This window comes from Macrosteles quadrilineatus, unplaced genomic scaffold (assembly GCF_028750875.1).
Source record: "Macrosteles quadrilineatus isolate MER2022 unplaced genomic scaffold, UCM_ALF_1.0 Scaffold_2__2_contigs__length_208266976, whole genome shotgun sequence".
Classification (NCBI taxonomy): domain Eukaryota; kingdom Metazoa; phylum Arthropoda; class Insecta; order Hemiptera; family Cicadellidae; genus Macrosteles; species Macrosteles quadrilineatus.
Window position 1 is genome coordinate 200,899,378 of NW_026542595.1, and position 22,602 is coordinate 200,921,979.

The 22,602-nt window shown below is 28.6% G+C and overlaps 1 protein-coding gene across 2 annotated transcripts in view; it reads left to right on the forward strand.

Annotated features, from left to right (window-relative positions):
- Positions 1–22,602, forward strand: part of LOC128988175 (gamma-aminobutyric acid type B receptor subunit 2-like) — a 279,704-nt gene that overhangs the window by 54,425 nt on the left and 202,677 nt on the right. Inside the window, exon 2 of one of the 2 annotated variants that reach the window (XM_054409413.1) lies at positions 2,282–2,342. The gene's annotated coding sequence lies outside the window, so the exon portion shown is untranslated. Of the gene's footprint in view, positions 1–2,281; positions 2,343–22,602 lie in introns of those variants that run through there. The other variant, XM_054409414.1, reaches the window with a different exon arrangement.

Sequence of the window (22,602 nt, forward strand, 5' to 3'; positions counted from 1 at the left end):
TATTTAAATATATTCAACTGAAAATCCAATCAAGCAAATGGAAATTCAATTTGTCTGCAGGTTTCCTGCGGTGGGGTATTTATGATTTAATTGTTGTGACAAATAATAATAAGCTCTGTTTTATTATCTAAACAATATATTGCAAATTTTAAAATCGTTGACCTGAAATAAAATTTGGGATACTTATCGAGTGCACAATTAGCCAATAAGCCATACTATACACTTCTTTAAACATTGTATTACAATAAATCAACCCCTTCTAACAAGTAACCAATAATGTGTTCAGGCAGCATCGCACACCTCGTGAGCTAACCTTACATCCATCGGGTCCGTGGTTTATTAACAAGTGGTATGAGTCAAATGTCTAAAATCTATTAAAAACGTTAGAAACAAATCAATTTAGAGGAAAAATCGGTATTTAATTTATTTATATTAGTGTTGCTAGAGCTTATAAAATTGTATCTAACTTGAACGCCCTTTCCTAATGCAACGTCCTCTTTAAGGTCATTGAAATAGAAATGGATTCCCAATTATAGGCCTATTTTGGTGGTTCAAAAACACATCAAAATTAAAAATTAAACTTAAACTTAAAAGAAGGTTAGGTCTTGATAATGTAAGATGTAATTTTATTTTTTATATGTTAAAATTATTCTTGTAAAAATGTAATGTCCATTGGCAACAGCTGATCATGTGTAAATAGTTAGGGTTGTTTTGATATAATCAGAATTGATGAAGTCGATTTGTTAGAGTATAATGTTATGTTTAAAGTGTACTTTAGTAATATAGAAATGTAGCAGTAAAACAATCTATGTGTCAGTTATGTACTTTCAGTTAAGTAAACAGATAATGCTTCAATGCTTGGCGTTAACAAAGTCGTCTTTCAATTACAATAAATGGATTCTACAATTTAAAATTTTAAAATGTGTACCAGCAGTTCTTTGTTTTATATCCCTTACGCAATATCGTATTATTTTAGTAGAAAAATGTTTGGGATCATATTTTAAATGTTTAGTGCATACTAAATGCCAAAGAATAAATTGCTTATTTGTCCCTGGAATTACAAACACAATAAATCCATGTTCGTAAGTGTCGTATCCATCTTAGGCTAAATCTAATATATTCTTTTAATCAAGTCAATGTGATAAGAATGTCATAAGCGTCTCTGTTACTATAACAGAAGCTGTAACTAATTTAGGAAGCTGCCAGGAGCTCAGGTAATCCCATAAGCCAGGGCGAATCCTCACGTTATTCTATGAGGCTTTCTTGTCTTCATTAATATTATCAACTAGCTAGCTTATATTTTTCAAATTTAAATGTGTTTAGGAGTAATACAAAACATAATTGTAGAATATATAATTTTCTTGAGATAAAACCCATACAATACTATCGTTGTGTGATTATGGCGCAGTCATACTTTTAAATAATACTTAAGGAGCATTTTGTTTGTTAATATTTAATGAAACTGACGTCACACTAGGCGGACCCTCATTAGACCATCTATTTGATTTAGAATATTTATCTCAACAATTGCAAACGCAATTCATAATTTAAATATGGCTAGACTATCCTGTATTTATTAATAATCATCAACATTGCATCGTTTAAAAAAAAACTGAATCGAATTTCCTAAAGGCACTCATAACGCATTTCCCACTATAAAGTAAAAAAAAATACTTCATTAACATTAGCAATACTACATACTACACCCGTATAGCACCGAGTACTATATTAATTGTACAATATGCACACTGTGATCATTTTATTATACGGAGTCATAAAGATTACTAAAAGTAATTAACAACAATGTCGTACATTTCTAATCAGTGCCTCCTTCTCCTAACTACATTATTATAAACGAATTATTCTCTCTAATTGACATATGTACGTGAGACATGAGTGAGATTATTGTGTTAACCAATCAGCTGACGGATGTAGCAACGAAACAGAGTTTCTGGTGTGTTGTGGCAGAAACGGTTTTTAAAAGTTTCAAATGATATTTCACAACAGTTGTTGAGGAGAGCGAAGCTCTTATACAACATTCCTGCGAGGGGGGGGGGGTTACTAAATCTGTATAATTTATCTATTGAACATACCAAATATAACGAGCATAATGTTACTCAACGTTATCCGTTTTATAAAATCATGTCACTGTGAAATATAAAATATTTTATTAACAGTAAAGTTATAAATCTATGCATAATCATTTTAGAAATTGCACCTAGTTTGGATGTCTTTGTATTTTTAGATTTTAATCCATCTAAAAGATTTTTTATGTTTCCAGATGACGTTGCCTCACTTTCTGAAACTCTCAAGAAAGCAGTTTCACTAAATATTCTGAAATGGTGAGTTTTAGTTTATATACACGTTAGCTGTGAGCTACATATTGATTCTAAAACATAATATTATTTTTATCACAAATTTGTATGACATATAAAAAGTGTTCGTTGGCATGTGTACACGAAAAAAATAAAAACATAAACCCTCAATAAATAGGAATAGTAGTAGTTCACATTATTTAAAGTAATATTGGTAACATAGTAATGTTACCAATATTACTTTAGAAGTATCTTTGGACAAGTGGGTTCTTGGATTTGGGAATTTACTACAATATTTCTGGAAGATTATATTCAAATTAACCATCTTGAGATATTCATATTATTCTAAAGTATTAACTTAGCATCACTTCTGTATGCTTTCTTTCACATTTCTTTAGGTACCATAACGTAAATTATTATTTAGATCTAGTGTTCTTAGTAAACGTTAATAAACTATCACATACATTATTGCCTGAGTTGGGCTATAAATTTACAGTATATTCATCGAAAAAACTATTGACTTTCAATTTACAAAAATACAAATGAAAATCTTTCTACTTTCAGATGCTTTAGATTTCTTTCTATAACCTTTATGTTTATAAAAAAAAAATTATAAAAATACTGATTAAAATCAAGTTTTATAAATTTTAATATAACTACTAAAAGATAAAAATATAATGTGAGATTTATATATTCAATAAAACGAGCTTGCGAAAGATATCTAGAACTGTCTTGTACTGAGCCAGTAACTTTGAGAACAAGTTTTGTATTCTCCATTATGTTATGCTAAAGGTCACGAATACTGTTGAGCCAGAACAATCGTCTAATCTTACACTGGAAATAGTTTTCTTTTGTTTCACACTTGACTAAAATATAATACCTTTAAATTGGTTGATTATTGACAGTCAATACTCGAAAACTACCTGCATCTTGGACGGTAGTTCATTAAATGTTTGAAATAAATTATCTTTTGTTTAAATAACAGGTGTTTGATATTTCAAAAGTAAATGTTTGCACTTGATTGTTGGTGAAGGTAAAATGACAATGAATTACTTTAGAGATATATTTTTCTATAAACAATTTGTTAGATGTTAAATTTACCCGTAATCTTTCATTTACTTTTTATTGAGATTAAATTATTAAAACAAAAATTATAGTACATTTTATGTAAGAGAATTATATATTTTATTTGATAAAGAATATAACATATATTTAGCCGTACAATAAAACTGTATACCTACAACGTTATAAAACTTAAAGCTCCTTGAATGATTTCAATTTTATTTCGATAATAGAGAAGGAGATGAAGTCAAAACTCATTATAAATCTTTTCCACTCTCTATCTTACAGAACATTTATTGTAAGAATTCTAGTTGTCAATTGTGCTATTTATTGTATAATAACAAAATTCTTAAAAGCTATCAATATATCAAATATAAAATTATTGATTACCACTCAAGAAAGGTTTAAATAAAACCAAACCTGAAAAAGTCATATAAATTATTCAATAAAATTTTCTTGCCTTTTGTAGATGATTTAGTCAAAGAAGTTCACCTCCTGGGACGAATGTAAACACTTCGTCGAATTCTTTATACTGACAGGTCCTTTTTTATTGTGTTTGTTACGTAATATTTCCGAAGGAATATTCGAGCAAAATTTGTTTACCTTGACTAGGTTGACACGTTGATTTAATGCATGCAAACATGACTTAATTTCCTTTTGACAGCATTATCCAGCTATTGATGCGCGTACTAGAAGGAGTATAACAGTTTAATTTATACGTTAGCAATCAAACTCATACGATCGATACAAGTAATGTATTCATTAAAACGTCAAAACAGAACAGAGAAATGTTCACAGAGAGTTAAAAATAGATCACTGTTATGTTTTAGTTCTCTCGCACAGTGTTGTCTTCTTTTCACAAAGGGACATCCCTGGTAAAGGTAGCTTTATGATTACGGATATATATTTAATACCTTTGAATTTATAAGTGACATCAACAACAAGATGATTAAACTAAATTAATTAGTGGTTGCATTGACTTTTCGGTACTTTTTCTACTTATAGTTAAAGACTAAAGGAGCATTTTATTACAATTACTATGTTCGATGCTGGATTTTTTAAATTAATTATAGTTTTGGTTCAAAAATATTACTATTAGATGTTGTCAGTTGTTTATAAAAGAAGTTTTCAATAAGCATTTTTTTGTACGTCCCCCTTTTGACATTAATGTAGAATAGTAATTTTAATAATAATGTGTGATATCTACAACAAGATGATTTAGCTAAAATGATTACTGTTGTAATCACATTGTCTCTTGGATTTTTTTATTTATTGTCAAAGATAGTTAAAGTATTTTATGTTCACTTTACCTTTTTAATTTAACCATTAATATTACATTATAATTGATCTTTCTTCAAGGCTAAATACAGAGGTTTTACGTAATCTTGAACTGTTTCAATAACTATAGAAAATAAATTATATATATACTGTTAGATCCTCCCGTTAGATACGTTTCAACCAAATAGACGTTTTCTCTAAGGAACCGAACAAATTTAATTTGTATCAGACACTCTAAGGGAATACGTGTACGGTGTTTTTACTTTCAAAGACATATCTGATAAAGTAAAACACCCTGCTCTTATCGGAATGAAAGGGGCAATGTGGGTTTTATGTAAATTACCAATAATTCATCCCAGTTTATTTCACAGCTTGTCTTAAAGTATTAAAGAAGTATTAGAGCATACGAAAAAGTCAAAGACAATTAATAGGTGATACCATTTACAAACTCTCACAATTGTATAAAACTTTTTTATTTGATTTTTGTGTCTTCTTTCGTACTGTTTATATTAGTAGTTTTTTTCTGTTTATGATGTCATAAATTTTTAGAGAATAGAAAGCAAAATAATATATATTCTGTGTCTATAATGGCAAATTATTCTCATGTCAGTCTCTTTATAAAATTTTACATAAAAACTAGTTAATTAATGATGATATGATTAAAAAGATATTAAAACTTTACGATCCAAGAACATTAATGAAAGGGAACTGTGATAGCATTAAGTTGAAGGGAAGAGGGCCATGACGTCACATAGTATAAGGTCAAAGGTTCTTTCGAGGGATTATAGCTTGTCTTGTACGAGATAAGGACACCATGCTGTAATATCGTAATCAATGTGAAACATCCAAGATTATCTGAGATAGTCCTAGTCCCATACAAAACTAAACAAAAGATAAGGTATTTTATGTATTTATTTTATCCTAAAAAAAAACTAATTCGCATTTTTTACTGAAAATGTTTAGTCGAATGTTAATATAAGAACTAGGACAACAATTTTGGTTTTCTACCCATAAATTTCCGTTAGATATTTAAATCTTTTTTAACACAATCTTGATTTTAAATCAAGGTTTCACACTCGTCAAATCCTTCAAACCACCAATGGTATATCTCTAACTACAACTCAAATAAAATTAACTTGTAAAAAGGTCATATTTACTGTTTATTGCATCTTTCACAAAACTTAAACTGGTTATATATACTTTAAATTTTAATCAAGTCCTTCAAACTATTAAGGTAATCTCTCAAAATAAAATGCAAATAAAATAAACGCGTAAAATAACTTTTACAGACACAACTGCTATAGTTTATGGCCTAAACAAGACTAATCATGATGGTTAGTCCACTAAGCCAAGTTCGGACCTAAAGTTGACAATGGTTGTGTTCAAATGTTTGTGTTTGTCATCCGGGCAATGTTGGCTGTGGCCTTGATGTTGGTGAGAATCACAAATGGTTACACCTCATTGCTAGCCTCGATATTAAAAAAAAAACTGTTTATCTTTATTTTTGAAATTCTATATAGTATATGATGAAACACAAACTAATACTTATGTTACTAAGGTACCAAAGGTATTTCGGAGTTTTAATAATACATTATGTTTTGGTTTGTATAAACATTTTTATACACTTATAATCTTTGCTCACATAAGTACAGTAAAAGATGAATCTGCATGATGGTAACTTGAGTAGAATTATTAATTTAAAGTAAAAAAAATTAATAATCTTTTTCTGTAAGTATAGTAGTTACTACCTAGTATGTGTTCCAGTTCAAGAACATTTAATCTAACACTAAAACAAGCTAATTTTCATTGTTTAAATTTTAGTTTTACTCACAATTTCAAAATCACATTAACTTGATTGAATTTAAATGCAAATTAACTTTATTTATTTTTGTAGACTGTAGAGTACGTGAGAAAATAGATTATGGCAATAAAATCTGGCAGAAGTTAGATTTTACACTGAAATGGAGATGTAAACCCAAATATTAGTCTAGCGTCTATATTTGGTCGAGGATCAGCAGCATATAGGCTTCCGAGTTATTCGAGTGATGTAATCCCTACTGACCATCTGATGTGTTGTTAAATCCGTCAACATGTTGCAACATCAACATAGAAAATAATCCGCCAACAAACAGCATTGTGTAACTTAAACTTAAGTATAATATTTCTTAAATCCTGATACAATTTACATCTTTACATTTTTCATTTACATTTTTTTTATAGTTTGCATTGCATCGAAGTAGATTTGCATTATACACGGTGTTCAAAATAGGTGGGGACATATTTTACGTAGTGATTCATTGGGTCAAAATAAAGAGAACATCAAGAATAATATTTTTCCAAAATCGTGTCGTTAACCAGATATCCGTCATTTTGTATTTTAATATGAAAATCTTTATATTTGAATTTTTTTAACCGATCTAAAAAAAAAATTTTATATAGGTTAAGGAAGAAAAGACCAATGTTAGAAAAAAAATTAATCTTGATTCAATTTAAAATTAAAAGATGGCGGTCATTTGAATTTATTAACTTAAATTGCTCAAAAACAGTTAATGTTATAATTTTTATAATTTTTAATTCCCTATTAAACGATACCAAGTTCAAAAAGATCGAATAAGAAATAACTTAAATATTGCGATTTTTAGTTGTAAAATTGGTTAGAATTAGGCAGAAGCTGGTCAGGTTCAAGGTTAGTAGGCAAACCTGAGCCCGTCCAGCCGTGCGCACGGTGTTATAATCATAGTATTTCGTTATCTAAACGTTTCGTACGTGTCGTGTATGTGTGATGAATGTAAAATGTGTTTGGACTATTTATTTAATATATCGACGCTGTTGCTACAAAGCAACATAGAAACAAATTCAACCTAGTGACAGTGGAGCTGAGGATGACCTGATGGTTGAAACGTGTACTCCACAGCAATTTATGGATTGCTTACGTAAGCTATTTAATTACTTATTATGCATTTAAATGTGTGTCATGACAAGAAATTATTTACCAGTTTAATGAAGGACTACATCAATTTTGTAAAGACATAATAAATCTTACTCAATTATTTTTTATACTCTGATTTACATTTTATTGATGGAATTATATGCGTTAATTTGCAATAAACCCATTTGCGTTTATTGCAATTTATTTTAATTTGCATATCATAAATTTATAAACTATTAGTTTGTAACTAACATTATTTTACTGTTGAACAAAAATATGAAAACATCATAACCACAGTCTCATGTATAGGTCAAACCTTTAATTACTCTTACCCTATTACTTATTTAACTTAAACGTTAACAGTAAGGATAAAATAGTTGTGTTTTTAATTTACAGTTTTTAATGTGACTATCCCTTTTGTCAGGTTAATCCTAAGCAACCTTATTCAATCATCGTATGTGAAAGGGGGATTAATTAGTTTACCTTGACGTCATTGTGTTGTGAAAAGCAGTTTAAATGGCAAAGGAAACGTTATCTCATTGATTTGACTTAGTGATAAGATGAGATTTGGGATTTTATTAGATTTGAGCTTCAGTACCATTTTACCGAGGAACGTGAAACCAATAATAACCCTTTATAAATAAAATATATGCTAATTCATGAAAAATAAATTTTAATATTAATAACAATTGTAAGGCTGTTAAAAATCCATATTTGTTAGATCTGCATTATTTGTCATACAACACGTATCATTGGGAATACAATAAAGATACCGTTCTGGTTTGAGCAGTCAGCAATATAACCACACATCGTTATACTGATACTGACTCATCATTTGTGAAGAAAAAAGAGAAAAAAACATTGTTTCTTTGAGTTGCATTTCACACAGTGGTTTCATGAGGTAGTGATAAGTTAGTGAAACCAACATTCATCCTTTTGACAGCTTCTCGTGGCAGCTTTTGGATTCCTTCAATTTTAAAAAGCTAAAATTTTGATAATAAATATTGTGTTTTGGTTAAGTAATAATTTAATGTATATATTATGACTAAAAACAAATAGCTGTAAAACTAAATAAAACCAAGATTCTCTGAAAGTCTAAATTTAAATAGAATTCTTTCTTATTTGCTCGTTTCAGATATGAACCTCCTTTTTATGCTTGATTTTGGAGTGGTTCCAAAACACAAACCATATCTAAGATCCATCCAAAACCTTGGGTGTATTCCATTTAAATTTCATCAGAATAACTCTTTTTGTTGTGTTTGACCCGTTGTATAATTGATTCTTTAAGTGATAAATACAAATATTGTTTCCATAAGTTAATACTCGGGCAGTACTTCATGTGTGAAAATTTAATGAAATAGACATTCCACTAAAGTTTGGCCTCCTTTGGAACATCTTCTTTGCTTAGAATGTTAATTTAAATGTTTGCAAATGTAATTTTCAAATAATGTATAGTCCCTATATAACTTAAAAATACTTAATCGAATAATCTTCAGTCAATTATTTTGTGCTTTCATAAGTTAAAAAAAAGTTTTGTTACTTCAATATTATCAATCCTAGAGTTGATCAAGCTCTCAAAAGGATGAATGTTGGTATCACTGACTCATCCCTACCTCACAAAACTAATGTGTGAAATCCAACTCAAAGAAACAATGTTTAGGTCGGATTACTTTAGTATTGAGTACAAAATTATACACTATAAAGCCTTTTTTCATACTGATTGAGTAGTATACAACAATAAAGTACATAATGACAATATCGCACACTTCTAATCAGTGCCTCCTTCTCCTAACTACATTATTATAAAAGAATTATTCTCTCTAAATGACATATGTACGTGAGACATGAGTGAGATTATTGTTTTAACTTATCAGCTGACGGATGTAGCAATTCAAAAGAGTTGCTGGTGTGTTGTGGCTGAACCCAATTTATAAGTTAAAAAATACTATTTCTTCATACCTGATAGTTGTTTAGAAATTTTAGTTACAGAATAACTGAGCTATAGACCATCGAAACTTCATTTGTATTTTTAGGCAATCGAAACTTTCTATCTCAATATTTATAGGTACTATTTTAAGTTGTCAGAAGTTGATATAAATAATAAATCAAACTAATTTGTCGTAATTTAGAATAAGAAGTCAGGGAGGGCTACATAAAGTGGTTCATAGTAAATGTTATTGATGTTACAATATAATCAATATTTCTTAGCTAAGTAGCTTAGTGGTTATAGTGCTCGCCTAGTAATCATAAGGTCATCGGTTTGATCCTGGGAAAAACTGTTTGATGGTTAGTATCTGGATCCACAGCCATCCTTGATCATTGGGCTTCAATTTGGGATTCAATCAAATTGTCCTGGCTAATGAAACAGCTGACATTAGTGAGTTACTTAAGAAAACTAACGTATTGTTCCTTATTATTTTGCGTTTTGTAATATTGTGTCTCTGTTAAATAAATATCTTAAAATAATGAACACTTCACATCATGATATTATTTACGATTAAACACATAGTTTTTATATCTTTAGACTCTTAACTAAAGATAAATCTATAGAAGATTTTTTTCAAATGAATATGTTCTGCTGTTTACAACTATTACGTTAAAATAGTTTGTCCTACAATTACAGTTCAGGGGATTTAAAAATCCCAAACTCTTGAATCAAATTGAATGCAAATTAATTTTATATATTATTGATATGATAAAGTACAAAAGAAAATAGATGATCAAAATTATATTGAGTTTAAATTAGATTTTGAACTAAAAGGAGCTGACGGCCCAAAAACTAATATCGGGTCTCTATTTGTGGAGGATTAGCGGCGTATAAGCTCGCTCGTGTTATTGGAATGACGTAATCCCTGATGATCATCTACTTGTGTCATGAAATTCTTCCACCGTTCCACCTTTAGCAGGAGGTGGTTTTATATAATGTCATGCGATCAGCTTGAAGATGTTTTTTATAATTTGTTATATGTTTGGTTAGATAATAGTTTTATACATAACGTGTGATGTTATTTTTATAAACCATATTTTCATATTAAACAGCTGATTATTGTATGATTACATCTGGGCTACCTCCCAATGTTCTACAACATGTATCTCTAAACATGTTTTAGCAGGTAAACACGCCTCAGCCATACATTAGGCTGAATAACTACGGCAGTTTGCATGCAATGTGTTCAACAGCATCTGATAACCTTAAAATGTGTTTTATTTGCATAACATTTTATTCTCTAAAAAGTATTAACATACTCAACAATAACAATTTACAATGTTTATAAATAACCACCCATCTTATAAAGGGTGTTCAAAAAACGTGACGAAATAATCTACGTTGTGATTCCTTGGGTTAAAAGGAGAAAAAAAGTATAACACGTTTTCCAAAATCACTTTGTAAGCCAGATATCCGCTATTTTAATTTTTTTACATTACCATGTTTTATTTTTTGGAATTCTTTTACCGAACTTTATGAAACATGGTATGTGCAGTATGTTATAGAGAGGAGATTCATGTAAAAAAAAATACTTATAGACCCAATTCCAAAATGAAAAATGGCAGCCATTTTAATAGATTAAATTTAAATTGCAAAAGAATATCTGGTTTAATAAAAACATGTTAATGACGCTTTTATTTTGCATATAAAATTTCCTATTAAACTAACCAAGTTCAAAAAGATCGAATAAAAATAGTTGATATACTGTATCAAGAATTTTAGATGTTATACAGGGCGTTCAAAAAAGGTGGGGACATAATTTTGTGTATCAAAATAAAGAGAAACGCATCTAAATATCATATTTAAATTGTCCGGAAGTCCTTAGTTACCCACACAGTTAGTTTTTTCACTTATTTTTTTCTAAAGAATGGTAAATAAATGTTTGTGCAAATTTTGAATTCCGTACGTTGGGAGTTGAAAATTTGAACAAACATTTATAACAACTAGACAAGGCTACCAAAAAATTATGACAGTTTTCAAATTCATTAAACAAATTGGTAGCCATTTACAGTTTTGTTATTTAAATAACTCAAAACCCGTTGATGTAAAAAAATCTTACAAGGCTAATTTTTTAAGGCAATTTAATTGAAAATTGATTGACATCTTATATTTTAAGATTGGACAAGTATTAACTGAGATATGACAGATTTAGTGATACGTGACCACTTCCAGCATGCGCTGCAACTCAATAGCATTCTAATTATATTATGCGGTATGTAAAAACTTAAATACTGTATATATTATATACTTTAGTAAGTTGCACCCTCTACATTATATGAAATTATCTGAAAATTTTAAAAGAGTTTTTTTTTCAACCTGACACTGAATATTAAAATGTAGATGATGTACGAGTATTGCCTTTGAAACCTGTGTTAAAAATCGACTAGAAGTTTGATATCTTAAACTGATATTTACAGTTTATAAAGCAAAGAAAGCTACTTTCTGAGAAAGCTAATCGCTACAAAAATTTCTTTTGGAAAGCAATATTGAAAGTAAATAGTAATAGACATAAAGCATTGTTCATTAAGTTTTATTGTTTTTATTGTTTCATCAGTAAATTTTCTGAGTGCACAAGGTTTTGGGAATATAAGTGTTGTTCCTTAGTAAAGAGTGAGTAAGTTTCGGAATCAAATAAAACAAAATATATTATTTGATACTTATTTCTTAGTGGTATTGAAATGTGTTATAGGTTTTTGGCCAATAACATAATCAACCTTAAATTGAGATATCAGCCATATTAAAACTAAATATATGTGAAAGATAATTTAAAAGATAATATATAATACACATCATGACTGATGTGTCACATGATGTATCTAATGCTCTGGCATTAGACATAATGATAATTGTAGAGGGCAATTACCCTAAGTGGAAGGCGTCTCAGCACAATTTGGTTAATGATATGCACAAACCTCTCCAACCCATCCTTGATTGACGCTGTATTCCCATATGATACTTAACATGAATTTATTTGGTTTCTTTTTAATAATCCTTATAAATGAACTTATGACGTTTTAAAGGCGTATATTTAACGATAACTTCTTATTGGTTCGTCTTACGAAATAGCCAATATAAATATTTCGAACGTTATTAAGCTAAGTTCACTTACTAAACCTTATTGACCTTAGACAGTTCACACTAAAGCATCTAAGGAGGCAATCCAGTTGTTAAGTCCATACATTACAGTTAGTTGACTAGACCCATATCAAATATAGGAAGTGTCTTATAAGTCAGATTATCTGGAATAATACTCTAGCTAGTGTTATATACAAATATTAAACATATTATATAACAAACCCACCCCCAGATATCATGAGACTATGTTTTGGATACTACAGTAAAATTCTAATAAAAATCTTAAATACCAGCTGTAATTAGTTCCATGCAGTTAGGGATGAAGTAAATTTTAAAAGATTTTTTTTTCAAATTCTAGGAGAAATGTAGAGATCTTGAACCTATTCATATTTATTTTAAATATTAGAAAAACGAGTATTTTTCGAAATTCCAAAGTGTTGTATAAGAAACTAAGCTTATAATAAATTACAAAGCTGCATTATTCCGATCTTAGATATTCTCACATTCAAACTAAATGATAATCACTGCTAATGAATACTTACGTTGTGTTATAGCTTGTGAAACAATCAACTTTTTCTACTCCAACAGTATAAAACCTACTAAAATTATTGTAGTCATAATTTAAAAACACATTTTCATGATAAATGTTTTCTCAGAAATATAATACTGGTTCAAGTATATTGTGCTGAAAAGCACAATATTTTATGTTCTGTTGTATATAATTCTGTAAAGTTGCGGAAACTCTATTAGGATTGTCCCCGCACGAGTAGTTCAACAGATTGACTAACTGCAATTGTAGAAACAACATTTCTGCAGATGAAGGCTGGACAGCACTACAATCTATTTATTATAAATCATTTATCTAACTTATTAGTTGTGCTAGAAAATATTTATACTAATCGCTGCAAAATATACCATGTATACGTTCTCTAATATAAACTTTAAAGTAAAATTTAGACTGTGTTTATTTGGTAACAGGTTTTAGCTGTGAACTTTTAATCAATCCCAGTCCATGTTAAGTATGATTTTATTTCATATTCGTCCATGACTCGAAATAATAAACATGGTCGGTGATTTAATTTGTTTGTGTTCCAATGTTAAAACGGTATTTTAATGATTAAAATATTTGGATGGTTCTAATTGTCGACTTATTTCCCAACTACTTATTTGTAGACTTGTTTATTTATGTTTGTCATTAATATTGGCTTACCTGTAGTCTCTATATTCAAGCCATAAATTTTAAAATATACAATTTCAAATGTGAACGAACAGTAAAGTAAACGTGCTGTGGCCTAATTACTGGAGTTATTTCAATGAGCTTCCAAGTCCGGTTGTTAATGAGGAGGTGCCGTAAAGAAAAATTGTCGTACTTCGTCTAAGTTGTAGAAAGCAGAATGATGGTCAAAATACCTTTTCAGGTTTATATATATATCAAATATTTATATTTTTATTTAATATTTATTTAGCTACATAATAATTAAAACTTAACCACTATAATTAAAATATCTGTATGGTTTTTAAAGATGACCATTGGTTTTTAGAACTCACGATGGTTTTTAAAAGACTTTATGGTTGTGAGGTATGAATATTTTCTACGAAAACAGTTTTATTAAACCCAGTTGTTGAATTAGGAAAATAAACTATCCGAAATATTTCTAATTTAATGGTCATATCGATTAAGTATTACTTTTTTAAGTTTTTATCCCAATTTAAATCTACATAATAGCTTTCGTATATATTCATGTAATTATGAATAGCACCCTAGCACCATAAAAGAAACTGTGTACGTAATTAAATCTTTACTCATCCTAAGATTTTTCAGAAAATTATATGTTTACATAAAACTAAATTATCTGAATATTATGTTTATATATTAAAATGACTCTTTGTTTGGAAAAATAAATTAAATTTAAAGGAATAGGTAGTAAATACATTTGTTTCAATTATACCATTGATAATATTTGCTTGTCTACAGAATTGTTTATTTAAACCTTTTAAATAAATACACATTGATAGGAACGAATAGCGTATAACATTACCCATAATTATTACAATAGTGGGATTCTAAAGTATATTATATGCAAAACTGCATAGAGTATTTGTATTAATACATTTAATTTCGTAAATAATTTTTACAGGTATTATCATTCGCATATTTTAAATCTTTTATAGTTACTGTTTGTAAAGCTCATATTTGACTCAAATAATTAATGATATTAATAAAGAATATTTAAATACATTCATTAACTCTTAGAAAAGAGGGATTTCTGTATATAAAACGATTTTATGAATGGAAGAAAGTTAGGAGTTAAAATTGTAGGTACAAGAGAATTCAAAGCTCTAATCGTCCACGATAATGCATTACTTGCACTCACGATCTCTTTTATGTGTATACGCTTAAAAATATATACAATACTTGTATAGTCTGTTTAAACATTTCGTCAAGAGTGTTGTTAAGTTGTATTAATAACTTTTACTTTAAAAAAATTGATTATACTTGTTATAAGACTTTCTAGTTTATTAGTGGGTAAGTATATTTTAACAATTTTTCTAACGTATTTATTTACTTGTCTGAACCACTAAACGTCTGGCTGGATTATATTTTATTAAAGTAAGATTATATTAAGGTGAGAAAATAAAAGTGAATTTAATATTTTAATAATCAATGTTTTACAGTACATTTTAAAAACTAATTTTTATTCCAGCCCTCCACTGTACGTTTTACAAAAAACTATAATGAAATTATATGCCTGATTGAATTCTATTTGCATTCTTAGATATGAGAAAATACGATATTTTTTTGTAAACTGGAACAACTAAGGTAACTGTAATGAAAAATAATAGGCCTAGCATTTTATTTGTTGTTTGAAACTTTTGGAACCACCACACTTATGTTGTTAAACTCTATAAAGTGTATGTGGAATTGTATTGCATATACTAACCAATAAATGTAAATTAAACCATCTAAAATGTTTTTTAATTATATTACAATGTAAAATTAGTTTATAATATATTATGTAAGAAAAGACTTGGCCAAAGGTTAAAGTTGGAGGGGCTATTTCATTGATCCCTGTTTTCGTCAAGACCATTCAGAAATGAGTCACCAAATCTCATGGCAAATTATATTCCTTATAACTATAATCTCAATTATAAAACAGAAGAAGAGAATGTTATATGACAAGAAGGGAAGTTTATAATTTCAAGGAAAACAAGTTCGCAATAGGCGCGTGTTTAAGTTGTCCTGCGTCAGTATCTTCATATACAAGTTCTATATTCTCCGTCTAGCTTAAAGGCCTAGGAAAAGATTTAACATTGGGGTACACTATAAAAGAAGAATCACTAAAAAAAAAAAAAAAAAAAAAAAAAAAAAAAAAACTTGACTTGAAAAAAAATGACTTACTTAAACATATTTGCTTTCATAATAATACGTTGTGGATTATTTATGGGATAGTATCAAAGGTAACATGAAACCCTTGTAATCTTTGAAAAAGAGGTTCTAATTCAATATCAAAAAATTATTCTTACTATATAGAATAAACTTAGACAAAGTGATTGAAGCTCACTCTATACAATATCTGAAATAGTAGAATAATTCTTCAGTTTTTTTATTTATGTTATTTTTTTTACTTTTATTATTTAGCCATACCTTTAAGAATTATATGATTTAACACTGTTCAATGCCTGCATTGATATTACAATAGATTAATTGAATTAAACAAAGTATGACAATAATTTTCATTTGGTAGTTGAAGTCAATTACAAATGTTACTTTTTAATTCCTGGTTCTAATTTCAGTATTTCGGGTTTACATAAACATTAAAATATTTTTTATTATTGACATATTGCCAATATTGAGTAGCATCTTTTACATTTTATATATAAAATCAAGTTTTTTGTGAAACTGCTTCTTAATAACACCGATTTCTGGGTTATTTGCAAACAGTTTTGATTATACGAAATATTAATTTCACTTAAAAGTTGTATACACAATCAACTCTAATAAAACATGTTACCCTTAAATTCATACACTATTTAAACATAAAATGTGTGTTGTAACATTATACCATCCCCTACTAACAAACGTTTCCGATTGTTCCAGCTAAAAAGGGATTCGTTTTCTAGGTAATATTACAGGTTTGTCTTCCAACGTATTTTGAAGAAAATGTAGTATATTTAATATTCTTTGAAGTGTACTTACTTATATCCCGTTCCTAAGCACAACATAACACGTAGGAAAATACGTTGAAGATGCTGTATTACCTTTTGAAGCTGATTCAGCTAGAGAAGTTTACCTCCAGGGATGAACGTCGTCACTCGCCACAGTTCGTCACATTATTTATACTGAAAAGTCCATCATTACCTTGTACGAATTGTTTTTTAATGAACTTAAGAGGTAAATATTTATCATGAATAAAACCAGTTAGGGATTCAATATACAATAAATATAATATGATATTGTTGAAATATATATGACATAAATCACACGACCTAACCCTCACAAACCGTGCCCTTGATGAAAAATCATACAAGTATGAACTTATCCCAAAAATCCAACTTATAAAATAATCAATATGTAATGCTTTAATTGAAACATCACACTAGAACGGAAATATCCACAGATCGTTGAAGAAGAATATCCACCGATCAGTCATCTAATTCTGCGTTCTTATGGTTTAAAAAGTTCCGGTAAAGGTAGGGTCTAGTTTTAGGGTTTAAAATTTAAGCATAGCTTACAAATGCAAACAAAAACATTCTAATAATACCAAATTCGATATTTTTTTACTAAATGTTTTTTTTAAACCGTTTTTTAATTTATGTTTTGGTAGTATAAATTGTATGTTTTACAAGGATAACTATATTATTACGTAGTTCATAGATCTATGTGTTAACTTTATTAAATGAAAGTACTGAACCACATAAACTCAAAAATTGTGCATATATGACATTAAATAAAATGTTATTTAATCACCCATAAATCTTTAATGACAATCAAGATTTGTGTAAGGCTAAATTTTAAAATCACAGTTCACGATACCTCTAACTGTTTCAATGATATTTTGTATATAATCTATATTTATTCTATTTCCAAAAAGGTTGGAACAAATACAGCTGATCCTTAGGGAGCCAGGCAAACGGAAGTGCTATTGGATATTGAATCGAACTATTGGAAGCGTTCATTTACTTTAGAAATACCAATCGGATTAAGTAAAACACCTGACTGGACGAAATAGAAAGAGCAATAAGAATATGTGATTGGTTTTCATAATGCATCACTTAGTATTATATAAACTCTAAGTGACCAAGTCAAACATCATGACAATTTGGAAGGACATAAGTTTAATGTAACCAAATTGGATCATTTATGTTACACAATTTATCGCAATGATCCTTTGAATTGTATAACATAAACATACTCATACGAAGACAATTTAAAAATGAGATCCACTTTGTGTTAAAACGTCGTTAATATGTATATTTCCTTGATTTCGTTGATCATATATATTAAAACAAGATATTGTTTAATTCAGTTAACATTGTTAGTACTTTTTCTATATAGCTGGACATCTCTTTACCTTTGGTGAACAACTCATACAAAACAATTTTATAATTTGTTACGCAATATATTTTACATAAAAATAATATTTTACCTACGGTAAATAAAACGGATAAAACTTTAAAATGTAGAAAATTTATCCATTACTATTTAATCTAAGTTATGAGTCAGACTTCAAATCAAGTGTAATATTAAACAATTCCCCGTTTAATTTTCTACACGTTTCTGGGCACAATGATAAATGATACCAAGAAGATTAAACAACTCAAGTTATTTTCAAGTTTAAATTGACTTTCATTAATCGTAGGAGGGAGTTTAGTGTAATATAAAATAACTCTAGTGTGTTTCGTGAATGATTCTATCGTAGATACTTACTAATTGAACAACCTAATGATTATTTATATAAAATAAAGTTGTAAATGTACGGCATTGAAATATCTTTTCACTACTCTATGTTTATCTTCCGTTCTATTATTAGCCTTTAGTTAATGCCGTTGTTTATATTATGAAATGTACATTTGCAACAAGAAATCTGTGTTGGAATTTTTCTTTTAAATTTAAATATATGTAACTATTTTTTCCTATGTGATATGCGAACGTAGTATTTAAAACTTAAGACTCATTGTATTTTATAGATAAACAAGTTCATAAAGAGACAATTTGGGAAAATATATGAACGATTTTCTCGTCATATTTGCGTCAAGCACTTAAGAGCTTAAGGAATTGTCTCCTTGTTTGTCAAATATTTTTCTGATAAAGATAAATATGTCGATTTAGTCGTACGGCTAATGTAGTGTTGGGAGATAGGCTACAAAGAATAAACAGTTATTATTGTAGTATTGTTTTTTTAGCGACAAAGGATTTTCACCAATGCAGCAAATGCACACAGCTTATTAATACAATGTAGAAACATCCTGTCAAATTTTTGTATTGGTTATGTAATGCAAACAGAACTAACCAATAACAGCGACAAAATAAGTTAAGCTTTGACCAACAATGGACAATGGAAGTGTTTTAATGTTTGTGTTTGTCAACCACAAAACGTATGCAAACGCCTCTGATGTTGGAGGACTACAATCGTGTTCAACTCCTTCCCTTTATTTTCACTGTTACTATGCTAATCTATTGGAGAAGAAATTATTGATTGGTTTGTGTATAATTTCATTCACATTTAAAAATTAACAGTATCCAAAGTGAATTCGATTCAGTAATTCATACATTGCAAACAACGAACCTTGATGATTTGACCTGTTACTCGAAACCAACAAGTACGGTACATTACATATTTAAAGTGTTGTACACATACAATTAAAATTTTTGGTAAATTAATACTGAACCTATTTCTAGAAGAGTTTTATTTTCCCTTGTAATACTTCAAATGCTAATTATTTTTAGTTCCCATAATCTATAAAGCAGGTTTAGAAATTTATCGTTCATAAAATAAGACAAAAATTAAGTCAAATCCAAAATAGAGGACAGAACCGAACTAATCTTGGGTGACTATTTCGTCGAGGATCAGCAGCGTGTAAGCTGTCATTTTATTGGAACCATGTTATCCCTGATGTCTACGTGGATTATACAGATCCTCATCATGAAGCAACATAGGGAATAATACACAAAATAACATGGATGGATTATAAATTGTACAGTTAATATACGGTAGGAAATTTTAATTCTTCTGCTATATTAACTAATAAATTTTACATTGTTTTCTTGGTGTGCGAATATTTGATTGAAAAGATTCTTGTAGAAATTCAACTACGAAGTTATAAGCGCGGTTTTACAATACTTTGACAGCCAAATAAATTAGCAATGCAATTTTATAAATGATACAATTCTTTTAATTTCTTAAGCTATTTATAAACATACAGTAATATCCTATTTTTTTTACGAAACGAAGATGACCACAATGCCCTGTAATTAATGTGTAACCTGGCCACGAATAATCATACACAAATTATTAACTAGTAGAAGTCAATAAAATAATCCATAACAGTTTAAACACCATTTAAAAATATATATTTGTTTTGAAAGGTCAATATGTCTTTTTTATATCACTAATCTGTATTAAATCTATTATATAGTTATTTAATTTTTTTGTACCGGTATATCTTTACTGAGAATAAAAAAAAAATTACGTCATAAATTTCCGGAATGTTTTAATATCTATATACAGCATTAGTTGAATCATTGAATTATAACTACTATAAATTACAGTTAGATTTTGTTAAAAATTTGTAGTATACTTTGAGTGTATGTTTTAAAATCTCTTGATAACTTGATCGATTTATTTTTTTTTTTTTATAAAACTTCATGATAAATAAAGCTTTCAAAACAACTTAGCAACAACATTGTAGCAGTCTTTTAAATTATTGATGATTTTTTAAAAATTGTTCTTTGCATTAATTATTTCACAGTCAGTCTTATGTTAAAATAACGTATTTGCAATTTAACCTTATTTCATTGTTAGATGAAAAACCCCTACCATCAAGGTGTTTTCTTAGTTCTTCAGACACAAATCACATTTCCTTCCTATAAGTTCAGCAAGGATACAAATCATATTTAAGAAGCAACCTCATGGTGATGGAAAAGCAAGTGCATAAAGTGACAAGTCAGGAAAATGTCTGAACGATTTTCTCGTCACGTTCACGTCAAGCACCTTGAGAGCTTAAGGTAGTGTCTCTTTATTTGACAGTTAACTTCCAATTAAGAGCAAATGTAACTCGTCCTGAAATAATACTGAAAAGATAAAACGAACTACATTTTCTCACAGAACTGTTTAATAAATAATTCACTTGAATATAATAAAACAATTCAAGGTTGATAGAACGTTGATACATCTATTATGGATTAATTATTTTCAATAGTGACATAAATGGCCAAATTAACCACATCTGTGATTTTACAAAATACCATCTTCTATTGTTACGGGTGCACATCATCAAGACTGTAAGAATTAATTACTAAAATAATATAGTGTTTATTGTGCAGGTACAAATAATTCCAATGTTAAATTCCAAAGTAAAATAAAACCCTTATTGTGTATGGTAATTTATACACACTAATAAAAAAAAATTGTAACACTAATTTGAGGCATATGATGATGACGTGGCACTAATATAATCTGAGGTCAAAGTTAATTCCATGAGAAGATAGCATGATGTTTTATGGTGACGTAATCAAACGTATAATGTAACGTATCAAACGCCAATAATGTATAATGTACCACTACTAAACATATTTTTCATCATATTTAAAAATACATATTTTCATTAGTAAACTATTTTTAAAGGAAATATTTAATGGTAAAACTATAGGAGTACTTAAGCAATAATATAAATACCAAACAAAACGCGGGATTCAAAATAAGGACGAATATTTTGTAAAACTAAAATTAAAGTCTTAAATACTTATGTACCATGGATCCAATTATCATTTTCGAAATTAATTCTTTGTTTACTGTTTTTTTGTTAGTTCGTGTTCATAAATTTATTACTGCGGAATTTTCCATCAAAGTATCCAGCCTAATTATAATGTTAGCCAAACACACCTTCCAGACAATTTAAATAACTACAAATAAAATATCTCAAAGGATAGTTTAAATTTTGTTAATGTCACCCTTTTTTACTTCAACATAAAATTAATTATTACTTGATAATTCCTTATCTCCACATGAAAACCCCTTTTTGGTGTATAAAAAATTACTAGTCATTTGTCCCACATGCCAGACGTAGTCTGGCAACTTGTGATGTTGGTTTGAACCAACAATGTAAATTACGTCCCTTCACATTAATCAAAAACTTGGGCAATGTTCTCTTTAGAAAAATCTGAAAAATATATAACTTGAACCATTTATACAACATCTACTAAACCCCCGGAAAAGCTTTACAAACCAGGAAACTCATTTTAAATTTCCTCTTCTCGTATAAGTAATTGAATTTAAATCAAATTAATTATTTTATCATTTTATTGCATTTTAAATTTTATTCCGGATCATTACTAGAATTTTTCCTATTTATTTATAGTTAACAAAACACATAAACTGTTCCGAATAGTTGCGATTGCAAGACGAAGTAATAGCTGTTTCATTAGGGGTTAAAGTCTTACAACCCCACAATCATTATACCTTGGCCCTCTAGAGTATCGTTATCAAGTTATTCACTGTAGCCTGCTATATTTACAAGTAGAACAGTTGAAAATGTAATTATTATTGTGGTTGCATTATTATTTTATGCCTGTATAGCTGTTAAATAGTAATTTATATTATGCACCGTTTTGTCTAGTTTATTCACGTTCAAATGCATTGAGTGGGATCAGAGTATGTAATTTATAACTATCTAATATAATATAGCGATAATTTTTAATGAGTAGTGGCTTTATAGTATTACCTGTCTAGGAATTA